Raw genomic sequence first — 26102 nt, forward strand, 5'->3', positions numbered from 1 at the left:
GCGGGGCGCCGGCGGCCGTGGGCGCGCCGGGCCTGGCGGCGAAGAGCCCGAGGGAGCTGGTGCCTCGCGTGGCGGGTGCCTAGCGGTCCAGACTGCGAAGGGCGCGGGGGGATGTGCAGCACGTAGCCCCGGCGGCCGGCGCATTCCCGGGTTGTTGAGCAAGCGACCGCGTGCTTGCTGGGCACACGAGTTCCCCTCGCGCGTCCGCTGCAGCGAGAGGGAGGGAGCGCGGGGCTGGGGAGCGTGCGCGGGGGGCCCAGCTGCGCGCCTCTCCCCTCGCGGAGCGAGCGGCTGCCCCTGCCGCGGCGCCGCATCAGCTGCCCCGCTTCCCTTCCTTCCCTTTCTTCCCCCTTTTTTTCTTTTTTTCTTTTTTTTTTTTTTTTTTTTTGGGGGGGTAGGTGATAATGACTACGAGCAAACAAACCAGAACTTGAGAACTTGAGCCGTGGAGATTCCTGTGACTTTTTTTCCTAGTTTCGACGGTGTTGCTTGTGGTTTTTCCAACTGGAGGCCTCACGACTCTGGGGAAGCTGTGCACGCATGTTGTGGGACGCTGAGCAGGCTGAAAGTACAGCTCGGGGGGGTAACGCAGCAGTGCCCGGAAACACTCTTTCTGTTGCTCTTTCTGTACAATACCTTTTCCCCTTTATGTGCCAACCTTTTCCTACGTATTTTTAACTCACGTTGCTAATACCTGAGTCTCTTAAGTAGCTGATGAATAAAAGGTTGGTGGAGAAAGGGAGGGATCAGTATTGTCGACATTGTTTGCTTAGTTTTTCTCTCTTTTTTTAAATCACCTAATGAAATGCGTAACAGTTAGTAAGCTTAGTATTTACAAACAGTAAACAGTTAATGTTTTTAATCATTAATAGTTATTTTTGGAAGGCATAGGAATAGATAAGTGCAGAAAAAGAAATTGTAGTACCATTCACTTAAAAAGGGTCAAAAAGCCGGTTTGGCAGCTGTTAGACCAATAATTTTGGGACTGTGTATAGTAATGTTAATGAAAGAAGTAACAGAAAAAACAACCCGATGACATCCCTTGCTCTGATCTGTGAGGGCGTTTGGTCACAGTGTAATGGCGATGGATTCTTTGCAAGATGTCTGTTTTGGAACCATTGGTAGCAGGGTTTAGGGCAGAGAGTCCAATCTATCCCTTAGGTGTGCGGAAAAGACATCTGTTTACTGAACATTCGAGTGGGGTCATCTCGTAAGACAAACTGCTTAACTTGCTTGGGACGGTTTCATGCTTCAGCTTAGCTGTCCAAATAACTAGCTAGTGCTGGACTGCTCACTCTTCTCACAGTTCTGCAACTGCTTGGTCCAGTCTCCTCCCTGTTGCTTACCTGATCCCTTGTAAGTTTGTTCTCCAGCAGAAAACTGTTTCCTTTTTTTGGATAGGATAAGTTTTCTGCCAGTTTAGCTCCCTGAATCAGCTTAGCACAGCAGGCAAAAGGGAACCGTGAGGACATAGTCCAGAGGCAAGAGGGATTGCGTGTCATTTTAGCGTTAGGGATCTGTTTGATTGGCTCAGGCGTATGATAAAATTCTGCCTATTGTTAGTATAAATTCTGGTAAGTTGTAATAGCTGTATTTTTGATAATGCGAACAGGCAAAACTCTTAACTATAAAACTTTCAGCCAGATACGAGTGGCAGGCAAAGCAGACTCTAGAACCCATTTTGAGTTATTTTCATAACTTCTGTGGCTATAGAGTTTTTGAAGACAGCTCTTCAGAGCAAAATTGTTAGGGGCATTTGTACCACAACAGAAAGATATACAGGAGGTCTTGGCAAGAAAGCTTGCTATCTTGCCCTAGAAAACAAACTGCTGTTTGTTTGCTTTGGTTTGGTTAATAACCTACTTGTTAGATAAATGCCACAGGATTTAAACAGGTATTGAAAACACTAATACACATGGACCTAGAAATAAAAAGTTGTAAAACTGATCAACTTCTCTGTAACACGGTCAGCAGCATAAATTGTCAGTGTAGAAGCGCTATCCTGCTCTAGTAAAATGTGCAAAATTAAATTTTTTTTTAGCGTAAAAGTAGAAGAGAAATTGTACGTGGTCCTGAGAAGTGCCTGGTAGGAAGGATATTGTTAAGCAGCTATTTCTGATCTGCACTAAGAAAGGCTATGCTAAAGGTACCATGGATTAAGAAATGACATGGCTATGGTTATGCTCCTCGTTTTGATGAAAGGTTGTGGTCTTTCCTTATTGTGTATCCTCCACTTGTCTTCTTGTTTCTCCTTCTGTTTGGATATAACAAAGCCAACTCTAGGCTGGGCTACCTTCCTCTTTCTTAGGTGTCCACAAAAACATTGGGGAACCTGTTGACATCAGGAAAGGAGGCTGTTGGTAAATAACAGCATGAATAAATCCCAAAGTCATAGAGTGTACTCCTAAACTCGGGTGGTATGTGTGGCTCAAAAACCTGAGCCATTCTGTCTGTTTTTGTAGAGCTTGTCTACAATATAAGAAATACTGCCACTTACCTGTGCTGGTAATTTGTATAAAAAATAAAAGCGTTGCCCTAGTGTTAGTATGCTTGTACCAGTGGGCAGACTCTGTATAATGCTATTGTTTATTGTATGTTAGACACCAAGGTAAACTTTACCAATGTAATAACATGCAATGCTTTTAACCACATCTATACTTGGTCTCTAACAAAGATAGCTAAAATAGTCAAATGTGTATATATGTATATATAAACTGAAGACATTAAGTAAGTAAAAGAACACAGCTAAAAGTTAACTTACTCCTGAGAGTTTTAAAAGTTTGTTTTGCCAGACCATGTTTCTATCTTACACAACTGAGGAGAAGCAGAAACACTTACATGTCTCTCAATATTTCTTTCAAGAACCTAATGGCAGTTTGTATATCCCCCTGATGAAAATTCCCCAAATCAGTCTCTAGTGTTTCTTGAGCAGAATATTACAGGATTTCACCTTTTTTCCATCTTAGCTACTTCTTCATTTGCTCTCAGGCTCAATGCTCATTACTATTTAAAAGATTCTGGTCAGAAAAGGTGTTGTATTGACTTATTGTTACTTATTGATACTTTTTTCTGTAACGCAGTTGGTGTAAATTAGCTTTTACCAGATTTTAGGGTGAGTTTAGTACAGATTTTCTTATTGAAATATTTAAATACACAGTTTGGAGACAGCAAAGAAAGGAAGAGGAATTTCCTTTTGTATAAATGTTTATCGTTCAAGTGCTAGTAGCAGTAATAGCACAAAGGAAACTAATTGGAGCTTTTGCCAGGTTTCATATCACAGATGGTGAAGAAATAGAACAAGAACAAAAGTTTCCTTAATCGCAGAAAATTTTATGTTGAATTAAACTTCAGTGTCAGATGAGGCTCAGTGCTTTCTGTATGCTACAAAAAGAGCTCTCTGTTGCTGATTAATGAAGAAAAGCTTATCTAGGCTGTTTGCTGGGGAAGATACTTTCTTCAAGGCTTCCTTTCTCTGTCCCCATGTAGAAGTATTTCTGCTGTGGCAGAACTTGATGACTTTCCAACATACAGGTTATACAGATTATTCTCTCTTGTTTTCTTAAAATGACTAAGTCAGCTCCAGCTTTACGGTTTCTTTTTTGTTTTCAAACTGTTTTTCCACTAACTGTGTACAGTCTCACAGAGTGGGAGGTGGCACAGCAGGTGAAGGCAGCCTCTGCTTGTCTTAGTGCAGTAATGCCACTGAAGGCAGGACAGTGCTCAGGAGAGGCCAGCAGCAGTTGGTTTCCAGTGACATTTCTAGGTGTGGCAGGATTTCACTTTTTATTGTTCAAATTGATGTTTATTTTGGGTTGCCAGCATTTATTGCTTGTCCGTAACTGTAAATTATCACAAATTATAACCAATAGTTTGGGAACAGCGCCAGGAAGCTCTGTGACTCCTTCCTTACTGGCCAGAGGCTGCAAATTGTCAGGAAGGGGGAGAGGCTCAGACTGACCACAAATAAAATGTCAGGTCTGATGAAGGGAATAGTGAGGAGAAATGGAAGAAAAAATGGTTGCATCCGTTTTTTTATCCATTGAAATTGAATCCTGCAGGCCTGGGGCATGCATTACAAAGTGTGTTCAGATAAAGAAGATACAGAGCCAACCCTGAAAGTAACCACAAGAGGATTATGCCTACTTGAAAAGCTAATGCATGTCCTAAGTGAGCTGCAAAGGTGATGGTTTGTGTTAAAATTACTCTATCTAAAGTACTTTAGGTTAGTAAGGTCGATATTCTAATAATTAGGATGGACTTCACAGCATTATTTGCAATATATGCAATGAATGATGCAATATATTCCTCATGTAACCTGTTTTACATTACAGCAATACAAGAATTGCCATGTTGGCTAGTGCAAGGCACATCTCTCCTAATGTATTATTTTTGAACAGATTCTAATGCATCATTAAAAAAATGGTCTGAAAAACCCTAAGCAGTATAATTGTAGAATAAAGTTAACATATGAAGAATTACTTCTCAGCAAGAATTTTGCCATGGCCTGTATCATGGATTTAATGTTCTGTTGGAGCAAAGCCTCTTTTATTTTTCTTTTATTCTGTCTTCCAAAATACCTCCAATCTATAAGTTCACATTCATCTAAAATACTTTTCTCAAAGATTGCTCTCTTGAACCCAGACAGATATTGTTGAAAAGAATAGAGATTTCATCTTTGCCTTCAAGAACATCTTATCCTTCTCTGTGACAAGCTGTGAGCTTGCTAACAGCTCTCTTACCAAGCGAATTGTAGTTCACAAGATGTCATCAGCCTGTCTTTTTTACCACTTTCTGCTAATTTAGGCAATATGTTAAGGTAGTTTTCCGTTGGAAGGAACATCAGGAAGGACAGATAGAAGGATATCAGAAAAATCTAGCCTTTTCTTTCCCTTATCTGGGTTTTCTGCACAGGCCTTTTTCTCTGTCTTCTTTGCTGGATTTGTAACGAGCGCATACATTCTCACAACTCCTTTTGTTTAATTTCATTGTCCACTCTTAGCTGTCCCCACTTTTAAACATTTAGAACTGAAGAATGCAACTGTTTAAAGCAGAAAAGTAACAGTTCAGTTTCTTAAAGAATCTTAAAAAACCTTTGTCCAACCACTATGCTTATGTTTTTTTTCTGTCTACTATACATGGCTGGGGCCAATTGTGGTGGAAGTTTACTTCTCTGCATTCTTTCTCGGCTAGAGTTTAGCAGTGGTCAAATAAAACAAAGTAAGCAAAACCTAATCTTTCCGAGATGTGCAGGATGCAGTTCACTGGCTTTTGAGTACTTAAGCATAAATAGTAGAACTGTGAAGCCGTTCTGTTGTGGGTATTACATAGTAGTGTGTTTCAAGACAGACTTTTCGTCTTTTTTCCTTTTCGTCTTTCTTTTTTCCTTTTCGTCTTTCTTCCCTTTTTTTCCCTAGTTCAGTTTTTCAGCCCTCTGATGTGTATTCTGGGTATCATGTACAGCTCGAGTTCCTACAAAGCCTTTGAAGATGACACTGGAGATGACACCTCTTTTAGCATGTAACAAACTTCCAATAATCTATGATTTATAGTGTTCTTTGCCTAAGGTACACTGCCACCTAGCAACAGTTTCCCTTTTCTCCCAGTTTTATTGACCTACTTTATAGGGAGGGGGTCTGGTTTAGTTTGGACCTGGTCTGGTCTTGACCAGCTTCCAGAACCCATGAATATATGCCATCCTGGTATATGTGTGTGCATGTGAGAACTGAAGATATTTTTAGTGCTGATATGGACTGTTAGTTTCAGGTTTCACTAAAATACGGTAATTTTCATCTTTACAGTGGTTTTTCCTTCCAACATGTTCATGAAAAATGCCTGCAATTATTTTGTTTTCTTCTGTTCATTATTCTTTGGAGGAAATAAAATTAAAGAGTTAAAATTAAAGGGAATTGGTTTTAGCTGTGTTCATTATTCCAGTGCAACATGAACTATGGAGCAGCCATCTAGAGCACCATACACAAATGAACATATTGTACAGAAAGTAGTGAACAGTTAACCCTTACCTTCATCCTCCAGGCTGACAGTCCTAAAAGTAAGAATGAGAAAAACCCAAGCAAATATAAAGTGCAGGATGATATGCTTCACAAATTGGATTTATGCTCACTACCGTATTTAAAGGAAGAGAGGACTGTAGACGGCAAATCTTACCTGAAAGAATTTGAATAAAAAGGATGACATGAAAGAAGACCCAAAGGGGCAAATCTTAATCCTGGTGTTCTCCTAGAGGAGACATTAATTACTTCTCCTTCGAATATGATGGTGAAAATTGCCATCTAATCCGTTTAAATCATTGGTAATGTAACTGGAAAGCTACATTATTAGAGGGTATTACCTTCTGAGCCCCATTTATAAAAGGCTTGTGGGAAGGACTTCAGCCCAGACCCACAAAACTGTTTAGGTCTTTAACTCCCACAAGGAGAAGTGATTTCAGTGGGAAGAAGGGATTTGAATGCTTCTGTAGCGCAAATTCTTGCCCTCTGACTCTGCCTCTGTTCCCCAGCTGTAAAATGAAGGTCAGCATGTTTTTCTCCTGATTTAAGTACAGTGTAGCTGAGTGTTTCACAGGGCACTCTGATATATACTGTTCTCAGTGCTCTATCTACTCACTTATTTAACTTAGTGTGTAGTAATGCCAAGCAGTGATCAAATGCAGAAGCTGAAAGAAACTGCCTAAGTGCAGTGTTAATACACTGTATGAAGTTAAGGAATATCTCACACTTAAGTTGGCAGTCTTTTTCTCTTTTATCCAAGTTTTGTAGAGCTATTTGGTAGTGGAGCTGGGGTTGGAACTCATTTTCTTGACTCTAGTTTTGTAATAAAACTTGTTGTGTTTCCTTTCCAACAAACTTACCATATATATGACATTATAACTGTTTTGAAAACTAAGTTTTTCAACCATGAAGCAGATTTTGAATTCTGATTTAAAACTTTGGTAGTGTTCCTTTTTCTTTTCTTTCCCCAGCATTTAACTGATCCTTCTACAAGATGCATGTAGGATTTTAGGCTAATATCCATTTGCACGCCGTCTGGGAGAATTTTGGCTGACTGAGAGTCCCATAAAACAAAAGTTTCCTTTTTACAAACCACATGGAGCTTGGCTGTAGATATTCAGTTCCTTTCTCCACAAACTGTTTTTAATGGTGCCAGATTCTTCTGTTTCTTCTCCTTGTTTGGCACATGTCAGGAAAAAAAATCTTGGCTCTCATATAGAACATATCTTGTTTCCTCTTAACTGCTCGTACTTTCTATTCGTAATTCAAATCAGCAAAAAAAAAAATGCTATGGTTGTGCTTCTAGTGATTTAATGTTGTAGTTTCCTAAGCAATATTCTGATGCTCTAAAAAAGCCTCTTTCATACTGTGAGCCTGACAGTAGGAGGTTCTAGCTAAATTTAATGGATGTGTCTCTCTTGATTTCAGAGAAAACTGCATGATGTCCTGACAAGAGTAGCCTGCTGCAGCCCTATGGAGGCAGATGAAGGAAAAACAGATGAGCAAAATGGGATGTTGGAAAGAACATCCTCTCAATTACACTGTTGTCCCTTCCTGACACTACGGTGAAAACCCAGACTGCAACATTGCAGGGTCATTTCCATAGTGAGAAGTTGAACAAGCATCTCCTTCCTGGTCTGTGACATCCCAGGAATCTGTCAGAGACTGTATTAATGTTTTTCACAAGCTACTCAAACTTCTTGCTGACAGCCTTATTCTGCATACGTGCAGTCCTCCTTGGAGATGTTTGTATGAGTCAGTCTGCTACTGATTGCTAAGGCAGAGTGGAGTTCCTATCTCTTAAGTGTGGGTTCCTATCTCATTTTCTGTGACCAGAAAATTGTCAAACCTCTTACTTCTGTGCTCTTTCCTCATTCCAATTCTTTGTTTCTCAGAGGAGCTGCCCCCAGATGTTTCCTGGGTGGTCACTTCAAATTTTTTGTCACTTGCCTCACCTTAGGCTTTAATAACAAATACTACAAAGTGGCCAAAATCCTATTAAAAAGATTGAACAAAATTTGAAAATTTTGAATGATGCATATACAAAATGACTAGAAAATTTTCATTATTTTTTAAGTAGTGAAGCATTTAGAAAAAAATAATGGTTTCATTTCAATGCTGTGCGAGAATGCAGAAGTTTTGCAATTGTTAGCTCTGACAGTAATTAGTTTAAAAAATATGAAAAAAAAAGGAACCCACGTGTCCCTTAATATGAAACTACTGCTGTTTGAAGCAATGTAGACAGGAATTATAGTAAATAAAATGGATTTCCTGAGAAGCTAGTATTTCAGTCTTTTTGTACTCTCTTTCCTTTTGTATATATACCTGCAGAAGAGTGTATTTGCCCCTTTGTCAGGATATAATACAATATGTATAATACAATGTGTGTTAAGATAACAGGGATGTTCTGTTTAACTTGCTAACAGGGCCCCAAGGAAGATCAAAGTCTCTTCAGATACTCATATCTATTTATTCTGGTTAACAAAAGAAAAATGCTTACCTAAGGAAGATAAAATGTGGTATCTCTTCAGGGACAACTTRTGTGACTTCCATTACTGATCCTTTCAACTGATGCTGCAGTAGGACAGCATTTGGTCATCACTTCCCTATTTGGGAAATACTGCTTCATGTTTTTCCTCTTCAGTGCTGGCATAGTTTTTTAGGTTACAGTAGCACCTCTTCAGAACTTCTGATGTGTGATAAATCATAGCCATACAAATTCTCTCCATATGTTTTTTTCAGTGTGAGAAGCTTTGGGATTCTTCTTTGAAACTAGCTCAGTAAACAGTGGAGTCAACGATAAGGTGTATTTTTTTCCTTTAGTGGTTCAGGAATTGATCTTTGATAGTTACTGATCCCAGGACTGCTTTTATAAATGCTGACTCTTGGTTCAGACTTGTGCTTCATTAACACAGAAGAAGCATCTCTGGAAGGTTTGCTTTTGTTTTTGAAGGTAGCAGTACTTGTTAAATGTTTGCAGTCGACTATGTGTTTCTTCCTTATTCCTTTCGAAAATTTCAGCTATTGCATTGGATGGGAATTTTTTAAAGATTTTTAAAGATTTTCAGATGTCTGGCTTAGTTTTTAGAATGACAAGTGTTTTGCTTAGATATCAAAAGCTCCAAGCCCTACAGCTGAGGGTGAGGCATATTGCCAGACACTGCACTGCAATTCTTGTATGAGAATCCTTTTTGAAAAAGAGCAGCTGTGTAGTTGTATGAGAAGTGAAAATGTCTCACAGTTCAGGAATCATCCAAGAACCAATTGTAAAATAACAGTGAACCAGCAGAATCGATCTTGGAGCAAAATAAGGAGGAAAAAATGAAACTGCTGGGAGGATGGGCTTGTATCTGCTGCTGTTTTTGACCCCAAATGCATGCCTGAAAAATGCCAATTAAATGGCACTGAGGCTTAGATGCCTGTATCTAATGGAGTTTAGCCTGCAGCACATACTGCAGTGCAAAAAGGATGTTTGAGCTTTTCAGTAACAGTTCCCATTGGAGTGTATGAGACTGATACAGATGCATTCCTAGGCTCTGAAGTACAACAGGCAAGGTTCAGAACCTGGACTTACTCTGAAGACTACATGAGGGAACTCTGAAGTTCATGTTCTAGCAGCTCACACATCATACATTTTAAAGCCAGGTTAAATTATTTGTCATTGCTAAGGAGCAACTCGGAATTGTTCACAGCAGGACTGGAGAATTTCCCCATGTCAAAACTCAGTGGTCTGAGAAACAGCTGCTTGTGCAGTATCTGTTTGTGGTTGAACAGACAGCTGAATTTCTGGCATTGCTACTTTAAGATAGAAAACTGATAATTAAACTTCAAAAAAAGAAATTCTTGCATATGTGAATGAGTGAGATTTTTTTTCCATAAGCTGTTCAGTTTCTTGCATCCTATGTAGTGCAAACACTTCTAGATCCTATTTGACATTACTAGGGAAAGAAGGATTTTTTTCATAACCTGTGGACTTCACTGGATAGAACCAGGGGAGATATAATAAATTTAGGGTCTTAAAGGCTTCCTGTTACGTAGACTTTAAAATAAAACCATGCATATCTCTCCTGTAAGGTCTGCAGTACTAAGAAGCGAGTAGGGACAATGCTGAGAATCTGCTGGGCACACAAAGAAGTTCAGGCTTCCTGGGTTGGTGATCTCATTTGGAGAAGTAGGACATAGTTTCATGTTCTGTCCTTAAAAACACACTTCAAGTAAAGCTCAGTTACTGTGACCAGAGTTTTATCTTCTGCCATTGCTGTTTTCTGCATCAACAAAATTAAACTGAGCTTGAACTTTGATAGGACATCTTGGAAAGATAGACTGTTCTGTTTATTTTTCTCCTGCTGAAAGACTTTGAATGACAAATAATCCACTGCTTATTCCTGTAGATTGCTCTACAGGTTAATCTTATTATTCTGTTTTTGCTTTTCGAATGGTAGGTGAAATCAGTCTCATAAGTATGTCTTTTAAACACTGGAAAGTTTTAATTAAACATGATGAAAGACAACATAGCATGGCATTCAGAACTAACAGGGCCATCTCCTGTTTAGTGTGTTGAATACTGCTGTTGCAAATTAATATTTCTCATTTTATTCTGATTTCTGTTAAAATTACTGGCAAGCTTATCTGACATAGGTATTTAACTGTGCCTTGAGATTAGATCATTGTAGGCTGAAGCAGCTTGCTGTCTGACCTTTCTCAGCTCCCCAAGAATATTTGTATGGACCAGCATATCTGTATTGCCTGCTGCTGCTCTATAGCCTGCACTGAGTGCTTTCTTGTTTCGGGAAGAGAACAGCCCGCTTTCTCAACCAAGGTTATAAATACAGAAACAATTTAGAAGGTACCAGATGAACCAATGCCTCATCTTTTTGCTTACACATTTAAAAATCTTGTGTTGTTTGTATGCTATTTCAGTGTTTCTTGTTCTTAGTAATACCTCCAAGACTACTGTTTAGGAGCCAAGAATATGTACAATACCATGTCTTCAAAATGAGTTTTAACAGTTCCAGAGGCTCAAATGTGCTTTATATAATACAAAGATAAGGGATAAACCAACTTAAACTGGAGCTAAAAGGTTCATTTAATCAAAAGTCCAGGAAGAATTTCTTGTAATTGTTAGCAGCATGAATACACTGGGCTAATTTGAAAAGTCAAGTGGTTTCCATTATCAGACCATGTGAAAAACCAGTATGCTTATAGTTCCAACTTTGTAGGTAATTGGTGGTGTTAGAAATGGTCTCTGGAGATAATTCTCTCGGTAGTTGTCGAATTAAAGACTTGTGGGAAGATGGAAATCCTCATGAACACTATCATCTTGGTAACTTCAAAAAGGAAGGGAGGCTCCCTGCCTTTCCCAGATATGGCTGTCTCCCATCAGCTTTTCTCAGTGGCCAGGAGCAAAGGCTCCGGATGACAAAATCATTACTGTATCTCATCATTTATACCTCTCATCCTATTTAGTCACAGATTGTCCAATCAGATATAGCTATTGACTCAGCCCTTCTATATTTTGTGTAAATATCAGATAATCCTTAAAGTAGCAAGATACTGGAGGGCCTTTCCTGCTCCTGGCACTTAGTTTATTTCTCAAGAAGGTATAAGGCAGAGAAATCAGTTAATTATCTGCCAAAGTATGAATTTTACAGCAAGTTAGTACAGCATATGGTCATCTGGTTCATTTTCCTGGGTAGGGTTGGTCAAAGTAGCCTCAATAAACATGACTTAGCATGCAAATTTCTCAACTACTCGAAGTATGGAAAGCAGAGTGGGTTCTCTAATATAAATAAGGTCCTTGAGCACTACTGTAATTCAGCTGATAATGATTATAACCTGACCAAGAGTTTGGCTAGCAGGTAATGCTAAATTTATGTCAATAAAGGATAAAGTCTGTATATATCACTGTTTACTCTTTCAGCCGGCTTTATATTTTGTATCTTCCCTTTTACTACTAGGTAATACAGTATACTTTTTTTTTTTTTTTTTTTTTTTTTTTTTTTTTTTTTTTTTTTTTTTTTTTTTTTTTTTTTTTTTTTAATGTTCACAAAATTCACTATGGTGTTTAGGAACTGTCCTCATCAATTCCCTTTGCTCTGCTCAGGAGGTAAGCTAGGCTAATGAAACCCTCCTGTGTTTCATTTGAATGAGTTTTGCTAATTGCTTTTATCACACTGAAACTTGTAAGGGGATTTTCCATAGACAAAATGACAATAAAAAAATTAAGCTCTTTTGTTGATAAGTCACCTGGCAATTCTGCCTGGGTCCTCAGCATAGCTGTCAGAAGATGTGACTCCTTGCCGTCCACTGCCTCTAATTGCTCTGTATTCCCTTCTGATCTTCTCATGTAGGATTTATTTCTCAGTTGATGGGAAGAAACCTGCAGGCAGGTCATGATGGAGTGTGTCTCTAGTCAGCAACAGACATGATGAAAGAGAAAATTAGGACAATCTATACGCAACAGAAAGGGAAATCTGTCTGCTTCCTTCCCTCTCCTGTGGCTGCAGGCTGAAGGGACAGGAAACTGAAGAAGCAGGAACTTCAATGCTTAATCCTTCCCACAGGCTCATGCTTGCTCCCTAATTCTCCATTTATACCAGTTTTCTTCCCAGAGTCCTCTTCAATATACTGATTATCAGCCTAAGTTTTCACCTTTCACCAGGGTCACATCATTCTCTTCATCAAGAAAATATTATCTCATTTTATGAACTTTGTGAGAAAATACGAATGAATGAATTTCAAGCCACAAGAGTGAGATGGCAACTTAGTCGAGTGTTCCTAGGAGTGGGCTACCAGAATGAGTCTCAGACTGTGCTCTGGCTTCTGAAGAAAATGTACATTGCGCTCTAATAGAATTTTTTTGAACCATTGAATTCATAATTACAGGTGTTATGAGTTTCTTTAGGGTTGTGCTTAATCAAGATATATTGTGATTTTATTTTTTTGTCTAGCTTGAAACTGTGACCTTGAGACACTCTGTAGTCCCCTTTATTTTTTGCTTTGTCAAGAGTAGCTTGAAAGTGTCTTGCCTTTTCTAGAACATTTGTTTTCTGTAGGACTCTCCTTTTTCCATCCAGGGATGGGGTTAGAACAGCTGCTATTCCATTCATTTATGTAATTCTGTCATTTTATCACACCAGCTTAATCTTGATTGGATGATCTGACTGATTCCTCATAATTTTAGGAAGAGTAAAAGATGAGTGCATTTAAGTCTTCCTTGATTTTTCTGGCAGTTTATCATTCAGTCTTGTGTTTTGTTGGTTTATCTCAATTTCCTTTTTGTTGGTTTATCTCAATTTACTTTTCTTTTCTACTGTGCTTATTTTCATCCATATAAAATGTATACTATGGTTGGCATTTTCTAACTTTTAGGCCTCTAATTCCCTTAGTTTCATTTTAGGGCATGTTAAAGCAGTTAACAAATGCTAACAGTCCCTTTTCGGACTTAATAATATTGCAGACATGACTTTTGGGCTGTACTCTACTCTTGACAGTTGAAGTTTTGTGTTAATTTTATCATGTCTAAGATTTTACCTTTGGTATTTCTTCACATTGTACAGCTTTTACAGTGACTGCAGTTTTATTATAGAGGCAACTGAAATAGTATTTTCTGCATGGTATGCTTGTAAACTTACCATTTTTGTAATTCATAAAACCTCAGTAACAATTGAAATACTTTTGCCTAAGAAAAACTGGTGAAAATCACAGCAAATCTCAATGCTTCAAGCTTTTGAAAAAGAAACAGAGCTCTGCTGTGCGGTTCTATTTCTACCATAAATATTTGCGTTTGTATTTTGTAAGGTGAAAATAAAGTAGTTAAGGATCTTGTTGTAACAAAGGAATGCAAGGATTGTGATTCTTCCATTTTAAACACAGAGTAAGTTTTGCCGGCCTAACTGTATAACACAGGTTATGATTCATCCCTCTTCTCCCATTTCTCACTAATGTAACTGTGCTTGCAGAAGCCCTAAGGCAGTTACAGCAGTACGGGGCGGGGGGGGGGGTTGCAGTGATATCTGGTTGTGTTTGAGGAACCTCTTTAGTGTGTCTGCTCTAGACGTGTCTGCGCACATGGCGTTTCCTGACAAGTAGGGCAGACCAGGCCATACGGGAAAGCATGAGTGTAGATCTTGCTTGCAAACACTGATGTGCAGCTTCACCACACACACATTCTTTGCTTCTGCTCAACCTCATCTTCACCATCTCTAAAATATAACAGATAATATTTGCAAATTACTTAGTTGGGTTTCTTAAGAGTTCTCTTCTGCTGTGATCCAGCGAACTGCTGAAGTAGTGGCTTCATTTTAAGCATTTCAGCAGCCATTGATTTTGGTGGGATTCGTGCTTTAAGCTGAGCGTAAATTCATTTTTTTGTGGTAGATTGGCACTTTGTTCTTAAGGCAAATGTGAATTGCTGATTTGACTATATGATACAGAATATGGAATAGTGTAGCCTCGCCTTAGTGTTACCACTTCCTGAGGGGGAAAAAAAATCTGGTGCTCACTTCGTGCTCTGAACAGAATTTCAAAGTTCAATTTTGATATAATTAAAATATCTTTATTCATCAGTCTTGAAGGGTTTAGAATTCAGTATTTGGAAAGGAGTTTTAATGGCCTGAAAGTTGGGAGATGATGAGATGATAAGTAGATGAGACCACTTCTTGGTTGGTAATTGAGGTTACTTAAAAATAAAGCTTCCACTTCCCTATGAATATACTTCATAATTCACAGTTGAACTCTGGATATGATTTTAAGTTTTCTTTCATATGAAGTATTATATATGTATCTGAATTGCAGGGATGGCATAAAAGTATGCTGGCCACATGCCCCTGATTATGAGGCAGACTTACCTGCATTACTAACACTGTGAAAATGATGACTTGTCTCACAAACATCTTCCCAGCTCTGCGATGCTCTGTTGTGTTTTGCTAGCTACAATTGGCACACTCCCTGTCTTCTGTCAATACAATAGTGAAATGTGTCAGTTAGTTTTTATTTTCCCTAAAATGGCAAGCTTGTGCTGAATGGTATCTGCTGAAGAGCCCAATCTAGTATTATCCGGTGAGATCTTTTTTTAAGCAGTCTGAGTCTTCTTTTCCTCTCAGAGGTTGATTAAGGTAATTTTACTGACTTGTACAAAAGTACTCTGTTTTAGTGTTTGAGAAAGCTAAACCCTTCAGACACTTTTTTTTTCATAATCAATAATATACAGAATACAGTGAAAGACTTGTATCATTTGACTGTGGACTGCGTAGTATGTGAATTTTCTGTAATTGTGATGACAAAACAAATGATGTAGTCACTAAAAGTGACATAATGGCTTTAGAGCTACAAGATTTTGTGACATATATATATGCTTGTTTTGGAAACTGATATAGTACTTTTGCTATCTTTAACAAAATCTGTTCAAAGTTTCTGAGATTGTCATGTGAGAAGCTCCTTTGGTAGCCTTCAACGGCTCAGAATTGGTTGCAATTTATTATAAATTTTTAAGAATTTCTTCTTGTCACTTTTGTACAAAGTTCCGCTGTGAAAAAAGAAGTGGTGTTGGTAGTAAAAATGATATACTTTTTCTCTTGTGAAACATGCCTGGATTATGTTCCACAGAAACTGAATGTGAGGGGAATAGGAAGGGGCAATAATATATTGTCATCCCAGCACACACTCAGGGAATGTGACAGGACCAAGTACCCAGGAAATGATCCTTGGCCTACCCACAAACATAGCCCTACCAAGCTTAATTAATTCCTAACAAAAGAAAGAATTGCCTCACTAATTACTGTACTTACATAGTTAAGATCATGAAGAATGCAAGTCTTCCTTCCTTGTTTTTTGGGGTTTTTTTTTGTTTGTTTTTTTCCTCTACCATCTAGAGTATCACTTCTCCTAATTCTGAGGTTCAAACCAGAACTGGCAGATTGTACTTCACTCTTAAAAGCATTTCTTGCTTAGCTAGGCAGTTTTCTGTATTAGTGAGGACTGTAATCAACTTGGAAGATGTATGCCTGGTGTATGTTTGAAAAGTGGTAGGTATGTTTGAAAGGGGTAAGTAGTTAAATTTGGGTGTAGTGAATGGTAAAAACTTTCAAAAACAAATAGGGTTCATAAGAAGAAAAATGTAGATTGAAACCCCTTAAGCATCCTTTGATTAGTAGCAGATCCAAATGTTCTTACAATCTTAGCATACTAATTAATCACAACTGAAACATTAGCAATGCTTGTAATTAAGTATTTTTTTGCCTTTAACTCTCCTGAATAAACTATTTAAGGCACTTATTTTGATGTAAGCTTTTTATTCATTGAGATGTATTGTATGATGTCAAAATTTAAATTTAGCTAACTTGGTAAATGTTTCATAATACATATCTTTTAAATAATATCAATACACGTCAACCTAGAACCTCATGGCAATTGGTGAATTTAAGAAGAAGAGACTTTCTTCTTCCCTTAAAACTCATCTCTAGTAGTGATTTCTAAAGGAGGAGAGAAAATTGTATGAGGTTAGAGTCTTTTTGATCTCTGAAGTGCTGTTGAACATGCTCCTGATTTATATTTGTGGGGATATAGTTGCCTTTTTTCTTAGTGTCCATTGCCATTTTTATCATCACTTTGAGATCTTTAGCTGAAACTGGAAACAAAAATCTACTCCTTTAAAGTCCATCTGATTCTTATTAATGTGTTGAAAGTATTTATGTGCTTTTTTTCAAGTTCAAGTAAGAACTTCTATGCTTGCTTTTTTTTTTTCTTTTTTCCTCAAAAAGAAAAGTGTTAGGGGATCCAAACTCTTTCAGATTTGACTTTCTCTGTATTTGTGATATGAGTACTGTAATGCTATAACTATGGCATGTTGAGTATTTTTTGTATGTATGCTGTACTGATGATCTCTAAAGCATGTAATCCATGGTGGAGGAGGCTACTGCTTTGTACCAGTAGGTGATCTTCACAGTATGCTTGCAGCGATGTAGCCACATCGTGGCTCAAATCACTGTTATTTGGACAAGCGTTCACTGAAGTTAAAACGTTGAATGTTCACAGCTAAAGTTTATGGAAAACATTAGCCTCTTGTACCAGAGAAGCATATAATGATATCAGAAACATTAACCTTTTTTTAACAGAATGATTAGTCAAGACTTCAGAGAGCATTTACTGTAGATGTTGGGATTCCTGTTCTGTGTCAAATACCTAATTTCCCTACTTTGTGTGTAAGAGCACCTGGCATACACCTCCCCTTAAAAAGCAAAGTTAGTTCTTTACCCTTCTGCTAGTGCTAGGCGCACTGTGGGGATACAGCCTAATTTTTATGTTGTTTGCACCAGTTTTGGATTGACTTCATTCAAGTCATTTGTGTACAGCAGGTATTAAAATGATGCCCAGTGTATCTGTTTTCTGTAGAGCAGGAACCATCTCTCTTGTTCAGCAGTGAGCATATGAGGAAGCTCTGTCCATTTTTTTTTCTGAATAATTTGAAAGTTGTCTGAGTAGAGGACTCAGGTACATTTAGGTAGGGATCACTGGAGCTTTCTCACATATGGAATGTAAAGGCCCTCTTATAAGCAAGAGTAACAGAAGCTTGTTGAAATAGTATTAAGAATGCAGTCACTTTATCTTGTTTGAAATGGCAACTGCAATAATTAGTGCATTTTAAAAGGAAGAAAGAATATTGAACAGAAGCATTTAAACAACTTTTTTTGTAATTCCTGTAAATGTCCCCTGCCATGCAAAAATTACTGGAAGATGTTGATAAATGCAGTGTTCCATAAAATCAAAATTAAACTGCTTTTCCTTTTTTCATCCTGGAACTTCCACCAGATCTGTTATGTTGAGAACATGATGTGGTGTAAAAGGCATCTGTAACCTCAGGCTTTCAAGAAAAGGCACATGTTTTATACATTATTCTCTCTTCTTCGATGGATACCTTCTAGGAAGTGTCTTTGTTAGTTGTTCTTTTTTCCAGTACAGAAATACTGCTTCAACATGTTCTGTGCTGAAATGTCAGCGCTGTGCTGTTGTGTAGGTGGTAGTATGTATTATACACAGTTTTCAAAACCTGAATAATCAGTGATGTGCATAACTTTGCCAGGGAAAACAAATGGCTGTGTCATTTTGATTTCGATATAACAAGAAACTGTAACCTATAAAAATTAATTAGCATTCTTCCAGAAGGGGGTTGTTTAACTAACATCTTTGTTTCCATGTTTTCAGTTTTGTCAGAAGTTGGAGGGGAATGTTTATTCTGTTGCTAGTATATACCCATAGATTTGCAGAGTATTTCATGGAATTTTAGCTACCATGCATCTGTCCTTCTCTCTAGATTTTTCTACTCACTTGAACAAGTGTTTAGATCCACTCAAAGTAACTTTGAAAAATATCCCATTTACTTGAATCATTGTATCCTAAAACCTCACATGGGCAATGCACAAAGTTGCTTTAATATTCAATAGAAGAATAAGTTGCTACACAGGAAGAATTTTTATTACAGATTCTATGTAATGTTTTACATAATGTTTATAAATAAATTCCCTTGAGCCTGATGTTGTCCCTATTATATGTCAATATGAAGTTTAGCCAATGACTTTAACAGGATTTCTCCTGGTAAAGTCACTGTCATCATCATCAGATCCTGAAAGTCTTGAGTTGCTGGTCACTGTTGGGAGTTGAGGGAACCCCACATCTCCTGGAATTTGGTTCTCTGATGGGCTATGTTCTTTCCATTTACATTTCACATACAAATGTATTGATTGCACATATAAAATTTCTTGTATTTTTTTTTTTTTTTGAGCTGAAACAAAAAAAAAATACTTTGAGCACCCATCATATTGAATTAAATAAAACTCAGTTTACAGGTTTAGCTCAGTTGGTTAGAGCGTGGTGCTAATAATGCCCATGTCGCGGGTTCAATCCCTGTATGGGCCACTCGTTTGAGGGTTGCACTAGATGATCTCCACAGGCCCCTTCCAACCTTACCAATTCTGTGATCTATGATCTATTTTTCTGAAAGGCTCTGCAATTCGTTAGCCTTCCTCCACCACTTTAGAAACTAAATGATATAAAGGTTAACTAAAGTTTATAAATGTTATAAAGGTTAAAGGTTGACATAGATGTTTGCATGCCAGCATTATTTAACTTTGCTAACCAAAGTTATAAAAGTTAGAGAACAAGTAGAGAACTTCTCACACACTAACTGTTCTGACAAACACTGGCTAGATTGATGTCTTTCTGAAGCTGAACAATCTAAAATGAATAAAATTGTTCCTTCAGAGTACAATTGTACTGGTAGCTTTACAAATATTCTAGAAACGGAGATGGGGTTGATCCTAGATACTAATCCATCAGAAAGTATTTTAGCAGTCAGTAGACAGGACTAATTTTTATTTTAAAATGGCCCTTGTAGAAAATCCTTAGATTTTCAAGCTTGCTAAGTCTGCTGAGATACGCTTGCTGTATCTTGAATCCTTCCTTAAATGTTGAGATTAAGCAAGATTTTTTTGTGAGTTAACTTGGCCTCTTTTCCTCTGCTCTGTAAATACATGAGATTTTGATTGGAAATTAGCTTTGATACTTTGTGAATAAGCTACATGCTTAAGTGATTGAGTACTCTTTTAATGTAAATCCTGGTTGGTGGCTAGAACCTATTGAAAGGTTTCAGCTTTCTATCTACCTACTAGACTCCTTCTGCTCCTCACCTAACTGCCCAGGAGGAGGTACCTGAATAGAGTGAAAAAGCAATAAGGAACAAATATTGAAAAATTAATGACATTTTAATGACATTTATTAGTCATAGTTGCTAGTGAGGGAGAACTGAACGAATGGTAGACTCAGTTGCAGGGAGGGGGATTGATGGCAGAGGACTTCTGTCTCCTGATCTCTGTTGTTGAGGAGACAGTTCTATGCTTTCTCTTTATGGTTAAGCCCATTCTGAGCATCATCTGTTTGGTCTCATAATCTTGATTAGGAATCCAGGAGACTATGAGAGCATCTACTCTGACCTGTTTGAAGTAGTATTTAGCATTTTGTTCAGCAGTGCCATGCTGACCTCCCTAAATGCATCTTTGGCAAACATGCATCTTCCAGACCAGCATCCTGTCTTTGCTGGTAGCCTATTCTTTTAGCTCCTCATCCTCATGTATAAAATACTGTGTTTTGAACCTGGGTTTATCGTTTCCTAGGCATTGGTGGTTGCTATGTGTTTCTCCTCAAAGATGAAAGCCTGCTAAAGCTCACTTTTTTTCACTTAAGACTTAGCTGAATTTTTACAAGCTTGTTCATTTTAAACTGAGTAGTAGTTGATTCTGCTTACGAGGCTCTTTTTGTTATTGTTGGACAGGAAAATGGTTCCTTTCCTAATTGATCCCAGATGCTGGCTCTGTGGCAGCCCAGGACACTGGTTGCTGCAGCTGTTGCAGCAGCGGACCTTACACTGGGTCTACACTAAAATGAGCCTAGGCCCACTCTCTGGCCCTGGAAGCACTCGTGGTTGCTGCTGCATATCATGCTTTGCCTTTGCATGGCTAAGCTCTCTTCCCTATAAAACAAAGAGGCCTCATCCCTGCTGTCTGTTGGAAAGCTTCTCTGGGCTGTGCCAGGAGGTGTCTAGAAAGTGCTAGTTGGTGCAGGCCAGTGTGCCACCTGGCACGCTAATGCTTGCATAGTAGGGAAGAGTGTGTGCAAGTGCTCTGCCCTGGCTATGTGTATACAAACATAGCCTTAAAGAGACTATTTCAAACACAGAAAAGTGATTGATTGAATTTACCAAGGAATATCAACCAAAAACTTTTTTTTTTCTTTTTCAGGCTAGGCAGTTCTGGCAGTTCCTGGCAGTCATTTTGAAGGAATCTTTTGAAGGGACCTCTTTCTTCTTTAGGAATAGCATCTTTGTAAGAGATTTCTGGGCCAGGCCCCTGTTATGTCTGACAGCTGGAATTCAAGCGCCTGGTCTGATCACTAATGTCCTTGCCCATATTTCCAAGTTCTTCTTTTCATAACTCCCACTGTTCCTAATATGCTTATTCTCTCATTACCTGTAGTCCTACTGGTCCTAACCATGTTACCATGTTTTGGGTTTTTTCCCTTTGAGGCCATGTTGCTCTTAGTCATTTGTAAATACGTAACCTGTAAAAGCAAATTGATGATGAGTTCGTGCATTGACAGACATTGTTACAGAGGGCTATTAAATACCAAAGAGAATACTCATTAAAAGTGAAGGATGGAAAGTACAGTTTGGAAGTAAGACTATGTATTTTCCGTAATATCTGTAGTATATCCCTTTCTATCCTTAGTTACCTTTAATTTTTAATGATCCAAGATGTATGGTTTTCCAATTTTTTGCACTTTGGCTAGTAGGAATCTAGGTGATCTTCAAGAGTTTTTAATCTGTTTCACACTTTTTCTTTCTAATTTTTCTCTCCCAAACTATATTCACTAGACTTTTCTTAGCATTTGGAGAGTCTTTAAAACTGTTGTGTTTGGAGCTGTCCACATTGAAAACCATCTGGGATCACTGGTGTTTGCAGTAAAACCTTCCAACCCAAATTTTTATTTTATCAGTGTATATCAGTAAAGCTCAGCATAGTTACTCCATATTGAGTAGGGCACCACTAATAAAAGTGTGGAAACTGTAGTGTTTTATGTCTGGAACCCAAATAAAAGGCTCTCAGGGCAAAATTTGTTTTGCCTACCAGATAGATGCTTAAGGATGAGTATATCCCTAAAATGTGACAGGGACTTTAATAATGAGGTAGAGTTTCCCTCTTACCACCCCTCCTTCTGCAAACGACAGAGCTTTGAGCTCTCTGCATCTTGCACATCTTGAGCACAGAGCTGTAACTATGAAACTAGAATGAAACTGGGAAGTGCTGTGGCTTTCTTGGGCCACAGGGTCTGCAAGCCATGAGCAGTAGTCCATAATGCGAGCCTGCATGGCTCCATGCTTGCAATGCAGCGTGCAGGGCAGAGAGAGCTGAGGAAGAAGCATGGTCAGGATCCTGCTTGTCAAGGAGGGCAGGAAGCAGGCACAGACGTATCTTTCAGGAGTTCTCAGTTACTTCAGCATCTACCCTGCGCGGGTTAGTCTGCTACAAGCACTGCAGTTCCTGTACTTGTACTGTTCTGCAGCCTCATTAATCTTAAAGGATTGGAATTAGCACATCTGTGGTTTATACAAATGACCTAATACTTTACTATTTGCATTGTTCTGTTTATTTTAAAGTGTATGTCATTTAATTGTTTGTTTCAAGCTCTTTTGAACTTTCAGCTCTATTAAGTAGATGACAATGTAAGAATATTCAAAATACATCACTAAAAAACTTTCTTCCTCTGCTATCATACTGTACTATACTAATGCCAGATATATTATAATAGCAATACTGTAAGCAAAGGCAGACTTTGTAATTTCGTTTAAGATCTTAAATGGTGTGGCAGTTTGCTGAGGAGGAGAATGACAATTTCCAAGATCTGGAACTGGGAAATGTTTGTTCTACCAAGAATGATGAGACTCTGGTGGAAGGATGGGAGAATGCCAGTGTGAGACCAAACAGGCAGTAAAAGAGTGCAGCTTATCTTCTGAGATGGGCTAATACACATTATTTGCAGGCATGGAAAAGATTAATAAAGTTTTGAAGAGCAAAACTTTACTGCTGGAGAGCAGTATTTGAAAAATACTGGGTGCAGGCGTCTTGCGGAGGTGGTGGTAGACTTTTGTGTGTAGGCTGGTAGAAGAAGGGAGGATATGGAGCTGGGAGAAAAATGGACACTTGAGTCATTGGGGTCAGACATCCTACCTCCTCCAGCGAGGAAGACTAGGCAGTTTGGGGTTGTCCAAAAGTACTTGGGGAAAATCCTAATATAGACAAACGTTTTTGCGGTTAAGTCACAGTCAGTGGACAGGAAGATGTCGTCGAAGGTTTCAGAAGTTCAGTTCAGTATCCTGTTCTTAAACTGGTGATTTGTGAAGGAAAAAGGGAACAAGTGCAGTAGCAGATGATTATGAGGTCACTGAGGTTTCATTGCTTTTATACTAGTATAGAATATATTTAAACTTTCTCTAGTCACATATTCACATTCTGGCTTATCATTGTGTCAGGGAGTTCACTGAGATTTTGTGGTATTTGAGGTTGAAGCCAGCGGTCTCAAGTAGATTTCACAGGAAAAGAAAAGAGGATTTTCAGTAAAATAGTTAAGATTATTCTGGGCTAAATGTTCTTCTATACCCATTAGCCAGGTGGTTGGCTCCATAGCTTACATTTTCTAAAAATATTTTTTTAATGACAAATAGACTTTATATTTCCATACATATAAATACTCTGTACAGTATTTCACACAATTCATAATGTCATTTTACTTAATAATAATGGAAATAGGAGAGATCATATATGTGTACATTAATACCATGTGACAGTAAGCATCCCTTTAAAAAGTTTTCTTGGAAAAAAACGGCAAACTCATCCCCTTCAGTACGGTCAGAACTGGAGCTATTGATCTAGCTACACATTACAAGTGACCATAAAATGTGCCCATCTGAATTTACTGCCATGAATTAATTCTAACAGAAAGAGTTAGTATATCGTTATTACAATAATTACAAGTCTTAGAAAAAGAAGTACTACCAAGTGAGAAAAGAAGTGTTGCATTCAGTTCAAGCTCTTCTTGAGGGGCTATACTCCTTTTTTCTTGAAACTGTTTTATGCTTTACTTCTGTAGTTTTTACTTCTTCTAGTGTGAGTACAAAGTAGATACCTTTCACAATGATCCCCTACAGTAATAAGAATTACAGAAATGTGCAATAGTATCTTTATACTTCTATAGAAGTTTAACATTTATTTTTATCTATCTATCTATATATATAATATTTAAAACTAGTCCTTTCTCTCTTGTCAGTGTGCTGTGCCATATGGTGCCGAACAACATGCCAGATGATAAAAATATTCCTAGAACATATGATATCATCAGTCAATTCAAGAGGGGTGAAACTTCTTGACCAAAGCATTTGTGGCTTTGCTACATTTTCCTAGGTGTAAAGTGCGTATTTTGAAATGACAAAGTATGTCCAAGTGGTCTTCTTTTTATACAAGTTTTAAAATACATGTTTTTAGAACATTTTGCTTGTTAAAAAGGTTAAAATCAAAGAAATTTTGTGTTTACAAAGGAATTCATGGCAAAGGAATGGTTCTTTTCATAGCAAAAAATGATTCATCTTCTTCCTTTCAATCTATATTACTGATAGCTGTTCCAATGTTGGGAATGTGCCAGAAGGAATGGCATTTCTTTATCTCTCTTCTCCACTTGCAGAAAAGATAATGCTTGGTCAGAGGATGTTTGCATTTAGTGTAGATAACTATCTCAAAAAAAAAAAAAAGATACTATCATTCTGGTTTTCCCCAAAGTTTCAGTTACTTTGTGGTTTTAGTGCTTTTTTTTTTTCTTCATTATTTTAAGCTTGCATCATGGTTTTGTCTATTTGCACCCAAACCAAAAAAACCTGAAGCGTGTTATATTGGCAGAGAATCTTTTGGACTAGTGGTCAACTGGCCCCGATATGTGTGGTTTATTTTTGTTGTTTTTGTTTTTTTTTTTTTTTTTTTTTTTTTNTGAAGTATCACAAGGCTGTTACAATGCAAATAGAGAAGAAAGAGAAGAAAGACATAAAAGCCATAGGGATAATGCTGCAGGAAGAGTGGCCTTTATAATGGTGTTAGTAATGTATATGGTTTGTACATTGTATGTACATTGTTTGTACATGTACATAATATACATAATATAAATAATAGACTTGAATATACCTTAATGGCTTATCTCTTTTAAGTACCTTCCATTAGCTCATTTGTTTTTTTTTTCTTTTTTTCATATGAGGAATATTAAGTAGAAAAGCCTCAGCTTTGAGTTAGGAACTAAAAATTTTGGTTGTTGATTTATCAGCTTCATCTTAGTTTCACTAAACTCTTTCTTTCTACTTGGCTTCCTTATGTTTGTGTGTTTTACTTGCAAAACCAGTTAGTGTCAGCTCTGGCACTCCTGTGTTGTTGAAGGCTTCCCTTAAAACTTCAATTTGTATTGCAGCATTCTCATTCTGTGTTTACTGTTTATACATTTTGAGTTCTTAAAGTCCTTCTCACTTTCCCTCCCCTCAAATATCGCTTCACTGTATCTTGATACATTATTTTTTGTATTAAAAAATTGCCTGACAAGAATTCTTAAATTTCCTAGCTTAGAGACCTTAGTTATAAAAGACACTGTTTAAAAGACAGTGTTTGGTCTGACTGTCATAATCGAATTGATAGAATGAATGAATGAAATGGGCATGAATAAAAAGTAACATTTAGATGTATCTGTCCAAAAAAGATTTTTAACCATTACTAAGATTCAGGCCTCTTGTGGGGTTACAGTCCCACTAGATGTTCCCAAATAGAGAGAATGTGAATTTATAATCTAAAATATGAAAAAATGTATATGTGAACAAAAGGAAGGGTTTGTTTTTATACAATATGAGGAAGAAAAAGGGGCACAAAGTAAAATTTATGAAACAGTGAACAAAATGTAAATGAAGTCATAATTAGTGTCTGTATATCAGCATGAGTGCCGTGGATATAATAGAAAAAATGCAGTCCTACCTTCCAGTGTATACTTTCTACTTTTTACTTGCTATGGGTATTTTCTTTCATATTTAATAGCCCTCTATAACAGTCTCTTTAAATCCATGAACCCATCAGCAATTTGTTTTTACAGGTTAATATACTTACAAATGATTTTGTAATAGAATATTCTCATCGGAGGGCAGATTTATTAGCATTCCTCCTCCTCGTCTGATTTTTTCTCTGAAACTCAACTACATATATAATATACCTCTTTTACAGTAAGCCATTAGTTTGGAGAGGACTGCTTTGCCTTGTGATTAAACTCTTAGCCACTTGAGCATCTCCAGGGGTGCATCACAACATGGACATTTTAAAAACTAAAGTTTTGTATGTTTGTTTTTTTGTATGTTTAATGTAGAACTAAAGGAGTCAAGACCAAGAACCCATTGCATTAGATAACATTTTAGGATTTTAGGTTCCTCTTTCTGTAGAGTGATATTTACCGTGTTTACTCTTACAACTGTCAGTC

At 37.7% G+C, this 26102-nt stretch overlaps 1 protein-coding gene and 1 long non-coding RNA gene across 3 annotated transcripts in view; both read left to right on the forward strand.

Annotated features, from left to right (window-relative positions):
* Positions 1-26102, forward strand: part of CYP7B1 (cytochrome P450 family 7 subfamily B member 1) — a 126421-nt gene that overhangs the window by 474 nt on the left and 99845 nt on the right. The gene's annotated exons all lie outside the window — the stretch shown is intronic.
* LOC146591018 (uncharacterized) lies at positions 418-8286 on the forward strand. 2 transcript variants are annotated; one of them, XR_014896876.1, is made up of 2 exons: positions 418-583; positions 7437-8286. It is a non-coding gene; the product is annotated as an uncharacterized LOC146591018 (long non-coding RNA). The 2 variants fall into 2 exon arrangements; XR_014896875.1 differs by lacking the exon at positions 418-583 and adding an exon at positions 3880-4180.

Source organism: Rhea americana, unplaced genomic scaffold, assembly GCF_003343005.1.
Source record: "Rhea americana isolate MKP2758 unplaced genomic scaffold, rheAme1 scaffold_39, whole genome shotgun sequence".
NCBI lineage: Eukaryota > Metazoa > Chordata > Aves > Rheiformes > Rheidae > Rhea > Rhea americana.